Source organism: Chenopodium quinoa, unplaced genomic scaffold (assembly GCF_001683475.1).
Source record: "Chenopodium quinoa cultivar QQ74 unplaced genomic scaffold, ASM168347v1, whole genome shotgun sequence".
Classification (NCBI taxonomy): Eukaryota; Viridiplantae; Streptophyta; class Magnoliopsida; order Caryophyllales; family Amaranthaceae; genus Chenopodium; species Chenopodium quinoa.
The window spans coordinates 558,998-573,962 of record NW_018743880.1 but is presented as its reverse complement, the minus strand read 5'-3'; positions in this window follow the sequence as shown (position 1 = coordinate 573,962).

Genomic DNA, 14,965 nt, shown 5'->3' with positions numbered 1-14,965 from the left:
AGGAAAGAAGCACGACAATCCTTCTTCTTCTTCCAAAAACGCCCACTCTAGTAATAATGTTAGTACCTTTGACCATAATGGTGTCCTAGCCATGGACAATCAAGGATCTAAAAGGAAACCCAGGAGAGAGTTCACACCAATTGGAATGACCTACGATGCTGCTTTCAATCATCTCTATGAGCAAGGATTAATCAAACCTATTGGCCCTACTGAGGATCCAACGCTAGAAAATCGATCTTCGTGATGGAATCCCAACTCCTATTGCAAGCACCATCGAGGAAACGGTCATACTACTGATGAATGCTTCAGGTTTCAAAATCTCATTCAAGATCTCATAGAAGCAAATAAGATCCCATTGCCTTTAGCTAACGAGAAGACTGGATGATGTTGGAGCAAACGACACTAGACAAGAGGCGAGCTTCAACGACAAGATTTCATGACCTCTTTTTTTTTCTATTTCTTTTTCATTATTTTCCTTTCCCCAATAAGTCTAGCATGGACACATTTTTATTCTCCTATAGATTTATTTTGTAGGATCATTATTTCTTTTCTTTTAATAAAATGAGCATTTTATTTTCCTTACATATGATCATTGCATTGCATCAAAAAAAAAATCATTGTCGAACTAAGCACAAGGCCAGGTATACCAATGATTTGAGGCACCCCTTGTAGCCACATCATATTACCTTTCACCTTTGAAATATACAATCCTTTTTTTTTTATAAACCACTTTGAGCCTTGTCTAATGAAAGACCTTTCATTTTTCAACCCACATCTACCTAACTTTGGTATGGGATGGTGTGCAACTTATGAAATTTTCAATATCATAAAAAGCTTGAGTGACTTCAAAAGATTAAAATAACAAAAAATAAGCAAAAAATAAATAAAAGTGTACAAAAGGGCAAGTGTTCCAATGTCATTGACATGAACATGTCTTTGATATGAACACGTCTCAGATTGCCTCTCTTATCGAGTGCTCAGTACCGTGCCTGAGAAACATGAATGCCAAGTGAGTGATAGACCACATGATCGGGATTGCCGACACTTATAAAAATGAAATAAATGCTAAAGCAAAAGAAAGAGCTAAAAATAAGAGTAGAAAACCTCAAGCATGAAAATACAAATATTCAAAAGCAAGGTTGCACACCTTGGGAGCTTATCGAGGGTCTTGAGCCTTTATCCCCTTCTTCTATAACCTTTAGCCTAACCACGTTACAACCTTTAAAAAGACCATTTTGAGGTATACATACACTTGTGCGAGGTTCGGCTAGAGCTACGTTCGGCCTGATTCCTAACGGATACGTAGGCAACCTCACATCGAGGTGCGGCCGTAATAAACATGCATTCATATTCACATTCACACACCATGATCATATCAAGGGATCTCCAATCCTCGTCCCTATCTACTTAGAGCTAGACTTGGGGGCTTGATCCCTACATCATTAGCTTACTTAGCCTAAGAGTCACCACCATTTGACTCTAAAAAATAATATCTTTCCACACATTTAGCCCTTGCGGCCTAACTTTAGTGTCACTTTCACACACTGCACAGATACATGACCAAATATACTTTCCCTTAGGAACCCTTTGTCATGAAATCTTAACACAACGTTGAAGCATGTATTGTCATATCAAAATCACTCATCAATCATAATCATCATTGCATCGAAGTATGAAGTGCTTAGCCTCCGCGCCTAAGTTACCTAAATACTTTCATTATCGAGTCAACTAGGATATTCTAAGATGTTACAATCCTTATACTGTGAGAAACAACATTTGACTAAGCTCATTCAACATGCACCTTCAAAAACTTTACTTCGATTCTTTGTCGTGTCTTTCTTTTTCGGGAGAAAGTCGGTACCCTCCACAAAAATGAAGGAAAATTTTTGCTTTTATTTTTTGCATTTTCGAGTCGCACAATCATAATACAATGCACACACGGGTCATGAGTCACACGTGTCATTTCACTTTGAGTCGAGTCAACCTCGAGTCAATCACAGTGAGTCAATTTCATACCTTGAGTCACGACAAGTCAATGAGTCAAGCAAAACTAAGTATTAGGTCAACCCTAAAGAAAGATAAGCAAAGTCCTATGGTCAAAGATATAAATGCAGGTGCATCCCAGCAAGCGAGGACATTCCCAGATTTTTTTTTTGAAAAACCCGCGAATATGACACAGGAGATTCCTCCAAGATAAGAGGAATTACATTGATCGGTAAATTAGAGATGAAGATCTTTAATTTACAAAACATTTGAGCGGATTTGGTTGAAAGAAAATGACCAAGTTCAAAATTCGAAGCAAAATCGAGCAACAGCGGCAGCAAGAGCAGAATAGGGAAGACCCAACTCCAGTGCCAGACAACAACATCTGGCGTTCAGCAACAGATTTTAGCTCCTGGCGCTAGATCTCAGCGTCTGGCGACAGAGCCAATTCTTGGCGCCAGCGATATTTCGGCAGCGACAGAGCTCGAAGCCTCTCAGAATGGTTATTTCGACTTCATACAACAATTTCGGGTTCCTTGGTACGCCAGTTAGCCCCTATAAGAAAATTGACATGATTAGTAGTCGGCTCGATTACAATCGTAGTAAGTGATTGACCTGACAAAAAAAATTGTCTCACTTAGCTTAAGCGCCTAAGCACTAGCTCATTACAAGCACCAACGTATCGATTTAAAAGCAAGCACTTAAACAACAATATTTCAAAATACAGATTGTCGCGGGTTCTTCTTAAACGACAATATTTCTAAATATGGATTGTTGCGCATTCTTCTTAAACGACAATTTTTCCAAAAATTGGATTGTCATCCCTAACTGACAATATTTCCGAAAATGGATTGTCGTGCATCTTCTTCAACGACAATTTTTCCAAGATTGGATAGTCATATCTAGAAAAGTTTCCAAGCGTGGATTGTCGTGCTCCTTCTCTGTTTGGCAATTTTTTCCAAGTTCGGATTGTCATCGCTGGCAAGTTTTCCGAGATTGGATTGTCATACACCCAGTTTCCTATGGCAAAATTTCCTAAAGGATTGTTGTAGGTCTCTATTCATCATAAATATCGACAAAGGTTCCTCAACGTGGATTGTCATTCATTTCAATAAGTGGCAAATTTTCTCGAAGTGGATTGTCGATCGGCTCTTTTTTGGCAAATGTTCCATGACACGGATTGTCAATTATGGAAATATTTTCCTAAAAGGATTGTCGCATAGCGTTGGCAACTTTTCCCAAAAATTGGATATTGGCAAATTTTATGAGATACGGATTGTCTCTTCATCGTGGCAACATTTCCAAGAATGGATTGTTACGAAACATTGACAACTTTCCCTAAATCGGATTGTCATACATCATACAAGAGAGTTGTGTTGGCAACTATTCCCAAAGAAAAAAGGATTGTCATCACAGCAAAAGCACCGACATACTGGTTCACAAGCAGCAAAGCGCCGACGTACTAGCATAGCAGCATTAAGGATCAGCAAGCAGTGATCTTTTCGAAGACTATCCCAGTGGAAATTGGAGGTAGTTACAGGCGTAGCAGTCTTCAGGCAGTATTCTCTAGCTTGCGGAAGATCGTCACAACAAATCGGTCACTTTCAGAGACGTGTGCTCGACGGTGCAAGATACGCGTTTCTTAACTCTTTTATCTGTTTTAACTAACGCTATTTTGCAGGTATCGGCGTTACAAGAATGATTTAGGATCGCAGAACGTTCTGAATCATTCTCCGTCCCTATCGATACTTTGACTTTTGTTTTTGAAACTTGCGTTTCTCCAAACTCAGTCAAAGTGGGGGCTTCTGTAGACACCCATTTGTGTCTCCCCAAAACCAAACCCAGTGATGAATACCTTTCACATCATTTGATTATCGAATAAATTGAAAGTGTGAAAAGTGTAGTGATGAAGATGTTTTTATTAAAATATCTCTTCTTTATGTTTTTGAAAATATTTCTTTTCTTACCTTATTTTTGAAAAACGTGCATTCTAATTTAGTTTGGTCCATGATAAGGGTCCAATAATGGTGTAGTTGGATGGGGTTTGAAAAGACCTTTCCAACGATATATTATAAGCCCAATTCCGATGAGTAATGAGGAAGTTATGGCCAAAATACTAAACCGGGCCTGATTTTGTTTTTATATGCGGCCCAATGATCTAGAGGAGGGACTATTATTAATTATCATTCCTAAAAATATTAATATTGATTATATTCTTCTAGAATACTCTAGAAGGTTTTTTTAAATCCTAATGGAGTTAGGATTGATAATTATGTTTTGAAGAGTTTGAAATTGAATAAAACTACATCTTTTGAGGATCCTTGTTTTGTACGAAGTGGAATATATTCAGATTTTATTTTCGTGACTAATAATATTTATCAAAATTTTATATGGTTGGATAGATCCTGAAATTATATTTCCAATGGTATATTATAATATTAAATCCGAGTTATAACGAAAAAGATATGAATGAGACATGAAACTCTATCCAAAACTGACACCCTTCCACTATTTCGGCCATATCTTTTTATTTACAAAAGATTTTAATCTGATTTAAATTGGCTTAGAAATTATATTTCAAGAGCATTCCAACGACATATTATATGCGTTATTTGGACTTCTTGATCAAAAGATATGATAAAAACAAAACGCGTGAAACTGATTATTAGCGCCTGGCGCTAAGGCTTGGCGCCTGGCGCTCACCTTCAGCGCCTGGCGCTAATTGCCAGCGTCGACGCTAATAAAGTTTTATGCACGTCAGAACTTTTTTTTGATTTTATATCTTTTTAGCTGATTTTCTCTAATCAAGAATTTGTTGATTCTCTCTCCCTCTTTCTAAGCCAACCCTTTTACAAACACAATTCCCCATACATTAGCACTAGACACACCTAGCCTAATTCGAAGTTGCCTTCGCCCTAGACGTGAAAGGTTTTAATTTCTAAGGGTTTGGTCCCAAATCTCTATTTCAATTATTTAATTTAATTGTTTTGATTTAATATTTTCCTTGAAATTACTAACGCGTGTATTTTGTTATTAGAAAGAGGTACGAGGCATCCAAGTAAGTGATTTAATTGTTTACATTGTTATTATGATATAGAAATCATGTCTAGGTTTTTATTATGATTCCTAGTGTCATGTTAGGATGTTTTGATCTTCCTAGTATCATGTTTAGGGTAATAACTATAATTTCTATTATCAAATATGACAATTGTGATTTCTATGACACTTCTTATATTCTTTCCTAATAGCATGTTAGTATCACGTTAGGGCTAAATATTTGATCTTAGATGTTTAGTGACATGCTAGGGGTCGTTATTAATCTTGTTAGTATCATGCCTAAGAACTTGCTATTATTATTATGCTTTAACATGATTATTTTAATTATGGTTATTATTATTATGATTATTTTTATAATAATTGTTATGATGATTATTATTATGTTGCTATATATTTATTTATTGCTTGATCATTCCTTTTATGCATGTTTAAAGGAAATTTGTACTTGTAATCACGCTTAATAAGATAATTAATAATCTTGTTTAGGGTTAATTATGATTATAATTCAAGTGAAAGCCAACAATAGTTTTATTTGTGCATTAATATTCAACCAACATAGATAAACATGTTTAGGGTTAATCCTATTGATTGTATGTTAGTCAGAAAACGCACATGAGTACGATCTGAATAAAGTAGAGGCCTATTATTAGGGCAGGGTCAATCTCTTTTAGGTTGGATTTGTACCTTCATCCCCTAACCCTATTTGGTTCAAGACTTTATGGAGTTGATGATCTCTTGGATCGTTAAGGGGTGTAACCTTCACCTCGTGAACGGTTTACAGGATCCTTAAAAGTACTTGTTGGCGATTCTTTTTCTCTATCTTCTTTCCCTTTGGATGCCACCGTACTTTAGTGTATGATCACAGTGGGGTTCAAGCTAGGGGATTAACGCTTGAAATATTCCCTACACCTGTGAAGCAACAACAAATGAACCTCATGCAAGAAAGCTTGAGCAAGCTATCTAGTGACTATAAATTTCAGGGCATTAGTTCTTAAGGGGTCTTGGTGGATAAAGAACTTCTTCCGCATAAGTTCAATGCCAACGACATCCCGAAATTCAAGGCAACTGACAACCCTTATTTTCATCTAAGAGCTTTTGAAACAAAAATGAGTATTAAGGGTATTGATAAGAAAGTGTTTCCCTCTATATTTTCTCTATCTCTTGAAACCGTTTGCCAACAATGGTTCTTCTCCCTTGACAAAGAGAAAACCTCTACCTGGGAATCGATAGTAAACGCTTTCATCGATAGGTACAAGTGCAATATTCAAGTTGAAACCGATTATAGACAACTTGAGATACTAAGACAAAAAGAGAATGAAGGTTTTACTTCTTTCTTTAATAAATGGAGGGAAACTTCTGCTAAGATGATTGAGGTGCCCACAAAAAAGAATCTGTGAGGATGTTTATCAAGAATCTCCGAGAGAAGTATTCGAAGCATTTAAAATATCAACATAATTTGAATACTTTCAAGGCCGTTTATGACATTGGAATTGAAATCGAAGATGACCTCACAAAACAAAAAGCTACTAACAATAGTAACCACAGTTGCTGGAAAGGAAAGAAGAACGACAATCCTTCTTCTTCCAAAAACGCCCACTCTAGTAATAATGTTAGTACCTTTGACCATAATGGTGTCTTAGCCATGGACAATCAAGGATCTAAAAGGAAACCCAGGAGAGAGTTCATACCCATTGGAATGACCTACGATGCTGCTTTCGATCGTCTCTATGATGGAGGATTAATCAAACCTATTGGCCCTACCGAGGATCCAACTCCTGAAAATTGATCTTCGAGATGGAATCCCAACTCCTATTGCATGTACCATCGAGGAAACAGTCATACCACTGATGAATACTACAGGTTTCAAAATCTCATTCAAGATCTCATAGAAGCAAACAAGATCCCATTGCCTCTAGCTAGCGAGAAGACTGGGTGATGATGAAGCAAACAACACAAGACAAGAGGCGAACTTCAATGATAAGATTTCATGACCTCTTTTTTTTTTTTTTTTATTTACCCTGTCCCCAATAAGTCTAGCAGAAGCACCTTTTTATTCCCCTTAGATTACTTTTGTAGATTCTTTATTTTTCCTTTAATAAAATGAGCATTTATTTCCTTACATATGATCATTGCATTGCAAAAAAAAAAAAAAATAATAAAAAAAAAAATGTTGAACTAAGCACAAGGTATACCAATGATTTGAGGCACCCCTTGTAGCCATCTCATATTACCTTTCACCCTTCAAATATGCAATCCTTTTTTTGATAAACCACTTTAAGCCTTGTCTAACGATAGACCTTTCATTTTTCAACCCATATCTACCTAATCTTGGGATGGGATGGTGTGCAACTTATGCAGTTTTCAATATCATAAAAAGCTTGAGTGAATTCAAAAGATCAAAATAAATAAAAAAGAAATAGAAAATAATAAAAGTGTACAAAAGGGCAAGTGTTCCAATGTCATTGACATGAACACGTCTCAGATTGCGTCTTGTTTAGGGTATTTTTACCCTAGACACATGGACCAATGAGAGGTCGCCACGTGTCGAGCTCAGGATAGCCCATGTGGCTCAACATCCTCTTGACACTTGGCGCCCTCAGATTTGCCTCTGAAATGGCGGCCTTCAAGGGCTCAAATCCCTAGGAGCGCCGTAAAACGGCGCAGCCCACTAAAATCTAGGTCAAATGACCTAGATAGGGGCACATTCTCCAACGACCCTATAAATAGGGAGATATTTCCCCATTTTGGGGACACATTGAATCATTTATTACACCTTTATTGTCTTACATCAGAGAAAGACCTGAGCTTGGAATCCGAGCAGATACCCACCTAAATTTCTGTTCTCTTTATTCCGTTTCAAGTTACTAACTTGACCGTCGGAGGCGGAGCTCCAACCACCTGGAGTCTCCGTTATTTTGTAGGTACAGCTCAGCCGGATCAGACTTCGTGACGTAACTCTCCCAAGGGACAAAAACACCCAAAACATTTGGCGTCGTCTGTGGGGAGAGTACCGCGAAGATTGTTCAAGAGTCTGTACCACCCCCTAACCGTCTAGGCGAAGACCCAGAAGTCTTTACAGACCATGAGGATGAAGATCCTCAGCTCGAAACCTTTACAGTCGAGGATGGCTCGCTCAGAATCAAGAGCATCCGGCCTAGAGATATTCTGGAGCGGGGTGCCTCCCAGGCGGGTCCAAGCCGACCCACTGGGCAGCCGGAAGGGGAAACCCAAACGGCCGCTGGATCAGCTCCTGTCACCCGAGACGAACTCATGAGATTCATGACAAGTTTCAAGGGTGAAATTAAAGAGCTGATCACCAAAAGCCGGGCTGGCCCAAGTAAAGGTCAGTCGGCAAAGAAGACTCCTCCAGAGAAGGGGAAATCAGTCAGAGACCGGCAGCCCACTCCTCATCCAAAGGGGAAGGCAGCTGGGACCATTGATTGGTCAAAAATTCTCCTTCCTAGAAAGAACACCAATAACACTCGCCGGACTCAACAGCCGGTGAGAAGTAAAAAATCAACTCTTGATGCTCGGGAGATCACAAACCGGAAGAGAAACCAATCGCTGTCTGAGTCGGCTTCAACGTCGAACTTTCCAAACAACTTCAACAATATTTCTGCAGGGAGTGCACCCTCCTTGCATGAGAGCCAGACAGGCGGTAATACCGTCCATTCTGGCCCTCACATGATTAGAGTTGTACCGTATGTGCCTACTTAGGCTTACGGACAGTATCCCCCTCACTTCATGAAGCCGACTTCCTTTGGAGGTCAGGCGGCATATCCAAATGTCCAGCCATTGGACTGGCAGCTTCGTCTGCTGCGCCTGGGTGAACAGCCTTCTGCGTTCACCCGAGAGATAACCGAGGCGGCCCAGCCGACCAAGGTTAAGAATGTATTGGTTGGTACCTATGATGGTACCACCAATCCGGAAGACCAGCTCATGGCTTACACCAACCTCATGTATCTGCAGGGGTTGGATGATGCCACTTGGTGTCGATGTTTCCCGGCTACATTGAAGGGCATTGCCCAACAATGGTTTGGTAATCTGCCAACCGAGTCCATCGATAGCTTCAGGAAGCTAGCCTTCCTGTTTGCTTCCAACTTCTCAATGAACATCCCTGCTAAGAAAACAAGCCTTGATTTGAGCATTGTTAAGCAGGGAGAGAGAGAAGGGTTGCGCTCATATGTCAGGCGGTTCAATCTGATCAGAATTCAGATTCAGGGACTGTCTGATGAGGTAGCTTTTATAGACTTTTTCAAAGGTCTAAGAGACGGGTCGACCTTTAAATTCGACCTAGTCAGAAAAGGGGCTTTCACCCTACAGGCAGCCCTGAGGGAGGCTAAAAGCTACATTCAAGCTACTGACCTCTGCTCGCCTGGTAGGCAGTCGGACTCTAAGAAGTCCGACAAGCAGAAAGACAACCGGCCTTCTCAGCCGGCTAAAAAGAAAGAAGAGAGCAAAAAGAGAAAAGAAATCTGGGCGGTTAGTGATTCTGACCAGCCGCCCCAGAAGAAGAAGAAAGAGTTTAAACCGTACGTCCCCAAGTACGAGTTTAACAAGGACTACAATTCCATCCTCATGGAAATTAAGGACCGGCTGTCCCTAGAGAAGCCGAATCCAATGAAAAGTTCCATTCAATCAAGGAACAAAAATAAATTTTGCCAATACCATGAGGAAGTTGGCCATGACACTAACGACTGTTTCAGCCTTTAAAGGGCGTTGGACCGTCTGGCTGACAAAGGAATGCTGAAATCTTATATTTCTAAGTCCCTAGCCGGGGCAAAGAAGAAGAATAAGGGTCAGTCCTCTAAACCCCCCAGCCTGCTAGTAGCTCGGATACCGACAAGGAGCCGGTCTACACAATAGCAGGCGGGTTTTCCTATGGTGGCCCTACCATCCGGGGCACCAAGAGCCATCTTCGAAAGATGGACAAGGATGATGATGAGCAGGCGTATGCAAGCACCTCCTTCCCAGACGTCTTGATCACTGAGAAGGACAGCAGCGTCCGCCGTCCGCATGATGCCCGGTCGTCATTGAATGTAAGGTTGCTAACCAACTGGTTGGAAGAATCCTTTTTGACACCGTCAGCTCATCAGACATCATCAGCCTCCGGTGCTCGCAAAAGCTGAAATACAATGTCAGCAGCATACATGTGGTCACCCACCCCTTGGTTGGTTTCGGGGGTGGGATGGTCTACCCAGCCGGAAGAATTGACTTACCCATCCGGCTGGGAGAGAAGGGCCAAGGACGACACATTGTCGTCAGATTCTTGGTCGTTGAGGAGTTGACCGCCTACAACATTATCCTTGGCAGGCCAACCCTCAACGTAGCCAAGGCAGTAATCATCCCATCTCTCATGCTCATCAAGTATGAGAGGGATGATGGCACTGTTGGTTCCCTGAATGGGGATTAGAAGACGACCCGAGAGTGCTATCTCTCAGCCGTCAGAGACACTGTAACCCCAGGCGGCCAGGAACCAATAGACCTTGACAATGTCAAGGATGCTGACCCACCGCCTGCCCCACCAGCCACCGGAAAGAAAAGAAAGGCACCTATTCTGGTGGAGGTGAAGAAGGAGAAACAATAGCAATCACTGACCGGTGAACGGTCAGATGAGCTCCGTCCCCAACCGACTGGTGAACATATTGACATACCTCTGGACGACAGCCGTCCGGAGCGTACTGTGAAGGTTGGGACGGTTGCCTTTGCTAAGTTAGGTGCAAACTTGCACCTTCTGCTGAAAGAATTCAAAGACATTTTTGCCTTTGAAGTGGAAGAGATGCCAAGCGTCAGCCCGAATCTTGCTGTCCACAAACTCGCCGTGGACCCTAAAAAGAAGTCCATCTGGCAAAAGAAAAGAAATCACGGTGAGGAAAGAAGTCAGGCGGTAGCTGCCGAAGTAAAAAAGCTGTTGGATGCTGGGTTCATTCGGCCATGTAATTTCACCGACTGGGTGGCGAATGTTGTGCTTGTAAAGAAGCCGAATGGTACCAGGCGGATGTGTGTTGATTACATAGATCTCAACAAGGCATGTCCCAAGGACAGTTATCCGCTTCCTAAGATCGACAGTCTGGTCGATTCAACAGCTGGGCATGCCTTGATGAGTTTTATGGATGCCTATTCCGGCTTCCATCAGATACCCCTGTGGAAAAAAGATCAAGAAAAGACGGCCTTCATCACAGATCAGGGGCTATTCTGTTACACGGTGATGTCGTTTGGTTTGAAAAATGCGCCGGCTACATTCCAACGGATGATTAATACTGTCTTTATTAATCAGATTAGGAGGAATGTAGAGGCATACATTGATGACATGATAGTCAAATCCAAACAACAGGCGGATCACCTTGCTGATCTCCGAGAAACCTTCACCACACTCAGGCGGCATAAGGTCATGTTGAATCCTAAGAAATGCGTCTTTGGTGTTGAGTCTGGGAAGTTTCTCGGATTCCTGATTGATCAAAGGGGGATAGAGGCTAACTCTGAGAAGATACAGGAGGTGATTGACATGAAGTCACCCCGTACTGTCAAGGAAGCACAGAGACTAACCGGTTGCTTGGCTGCCCTGGGAAGATTCCTCAACCGGTCAGGTGATAAATGCCTTTACTTCTTCCAAGCAATCAGGAAGAAAACCAGATTTGAATGGGGGGATGAGGCTGAGGCGGCCTTTCAACGGCTGAAAGAACACCTCCACTCTTTGCCAAGACTTGTTAGTCCACTGCCTAGGGAGATGTTATACATGTACTTAGCCGTCTCAGATCATGCCCTCTGTGCCGTTCTCCTTGCTGAGAGAGACGGTGTTCAGCTTCCGGTCTATTTCATTAGCCATGTCTTAAAAAATGCTGAGCTCCGGTACCCCATGGTAGAAAAATTTGGCCTTGCCCTGCATATGGCTTTCAAGAAATTGAAACCTTACTTCTTGGCTCATCCGGTGGTAATCTACACCGACCAGCCCCTCAAGCGGCCAATGTCTACTTTGGAGTTATCCGGTAGAATGTTGAAATGGGCTATTGAAATGCAAAGTCTTGAAATCACTTTTGAACCTAGAAAGGCAGTGAAAGGTCAGGCGTTTGTCGACATCATTGTTGAAATGACACGACCGGTGCAACCGGATAATGTTGACCAGGTTTGGAAAGTGTATGTAGACTGAAGCCCAACAAAGAACGGCTGCGGTGCAGGAATTATATATGAGTCCCCTGAAGGGGACAAATTTGAATATGCACTGCGGTTTAAGTTTCAAGCCTTAAATAACGAGGCGGAATATGAAGCCCTGCTAGCCGGAATCCGCATGTGTAAGGCAGCAGGGGCAACTAAAATTGACGCCTATTCTGATTCACAGTTGGTCGTCAGCCAGTATGAGGGAGTATATGAGGCTACTCATCCGGCTATGATCAAATATCTTCAGGCAGTCAAAGAAGAGACTGGGGCACTTGAGGAATTCCGTCTGAATCAAGTGCCTAGGTTAGATAACAACCAGGAAGATGCATTGTCTAAATTAGCTTCTAGCTTCTGCCTGCTGTGATACTCCTCGGTCGGTCTTTTGGAAAGTTCTTGAAAAGAGAAGCATACATGAAGAGCCCATTGGAACCTTAGACCAAAGTTCTACCTAGATGGATGACATCCGGGCATATTTAGCAGACGACACGCTTCCTGATTCATCATAGGAGGCAGCCGTCCTGAAAAAGCGAGCAGCAAACTTTGAGTTGAGAAATGGAGAACTCTTCAAGGCGGGTTTCCTCAAACCTTTATTGAAGTGTTTTACCCAGAAAAGGGGAAAGAAATTCTCAAAGAATTGCATGCCGGATACTGCGCCTGATAAGTGGCATTTATGCCACTATTTAGATCCTCTAATTGCGGTATTTTTCTACGTTTGTCCCTTGTTTGTACCCCTTTTGCTCCGTTTATCTCTTTATTATGTTTTTGTGCTTTTCCTCGTGTTTTGTAGGCTTTTGGAGTTGATTTTAATAGAATGAAGAGCTTGGAGAATTGGACTTATTTTGAAGAGCTACAAAGGAAGTTAAGGAGCAAGCAAGCAAGGCCATGCGGACAGCGCGGGCGCGCCAAAGATAGGCGCGGGAGCGCCTAAGATAGGCGCGGGAGCGCAAGGGCCTGAACTCCAAAACGACCTTTGTTCACTCTTTTAGCCATAACTTTTGATCTACACATCGTATTGAGGTGATTCAAATTGTGTTGGAAACTAGACTTAAAGAGCTTTGCAACGATAGGTTTTACGCCACAAGAGGCCTCGTAGAACAGAAGTTATGGTTATTTTAATTTGAATATTGCTGCCAGGCCGAAACCCAGATTGGCGCGGGCGCGCCATTCTATTGCGGTTCTGTTTTTAGCCCGATTCTCTCCTATTTTTGGGGAAGTTTTTATGGTGGGTTTCTTTGGGGTTTTCTCTCTCCTCTTTGAGGGGTTAAACCCTAACATCTCTCCATCAATCTTCACATAAATTAGGCCTAGATTTAGTTTTAATCTTTGTTTTTATACTTTGTAATGTAGATGAAGAGTAATTTAGGGTATTTTAGAGAGAGAAAGTGAAGAGCTTCAATGGTGGATTGAAGAAGATGAAGATGCAAAGTGACATTGTTTTGGATTCCTTTTCAATACTTCAATGAGCATTCTAAACTCTATCTCATTTATTGTTCTTTCTTAATTTCTTGATTGATTAGAGTAGTTGTTTAGTTTAATTGCTTCTCTTTGTTCTTCTTGTTGGGTTTTGTGTTAGTTGTTCATGATTAGTAAGTAATTCCCTTTACTAAGGGATTGGTGATAGCATGTGGTGAATCTTGAATGTATTAGGCTAGACAAATGTTGGTTATATGTGATTAAATATATCTTGTAACCATGTTTTACTAATTACTCCATGTGAATGGCCAATCATGTGTTGTAATTGGGTGGATTGAACTAAGTTATGACGATAGTGTAACTTAGGGATATCCATTAGGTGATCGATTCTATGCAAAAACCTTAACTTTCATAGCTTATGACGATAGTATGAGCATGTGTTAAGTTGGGAAAGCCTTTGACCCCGATAGGTGGTTAGATGGTATTGTTGGTATTGCCTTATATGAGATATTTGGTTTGCATGTAAACTCATTTCCATTGCCTAACTTTATTGAAGATCATTGTCATGTTTGACACTCTCCCTTGGTGTTAGTTTAACTTAACATTAATCTCATTTTGTTTATTGTTCTATCCATCCTATCTCTTTGACCTAGCTTAATTGGTGGTGGTGTTGATAGTGTTTATGTCGTCTCCGTGGTTCGACCCTCTACTTACCACTAAACTTGTTTAGTGTAGGTGTAGGTTTATAAATATTTTTTGGTTGAGGGTAGTTAGTCCAACGACCTAATTATCTTTCACCAAAATGGCGTCGTTAGGCGGCAGGTCTTTAGCCGTCAGAGCCAGGCGACATTACTTTTGGCCTACTCTTGAAGCAGACGCCAAAGAGTTAGTCAAAAGATGCGACAAGTGCCTAAGATTTGGCCCACTGATTCGCCACCCGGCTACTGATCTGACGGCAATCCACAGCCAGTCCCATTTGCCAAATGGGGCATGGATATCTTGGGTCCATATACGCCTGCTCCAGGTGGAAAGCGCTACATTTTGGTGGCGGTGAATTATTTCACCAAATGGGTGGAAGCTGAGCCGGTTAAGAACATCAAGACAAAGGATGTCATCTCCTTTATTTGGAAGAACATCATCACCCGGTTTGGGGTACCTATGTCTATGGTGTTTGATAATGGCCCTCAGTTTGAGACCCCCCAGCTCAAGACTTGGTTGGGAGATCAGGGTATCTCACATTGTTTTGCATCAGTCGGCCGACCCCAAGCAAACGACCAAGTTGAAGCCTTTAACAAACTCAACTCAGACGGCATAAAAAAGAAAATTGAAAGAGCCGGTGGTTTATGGGCAGAGGAAT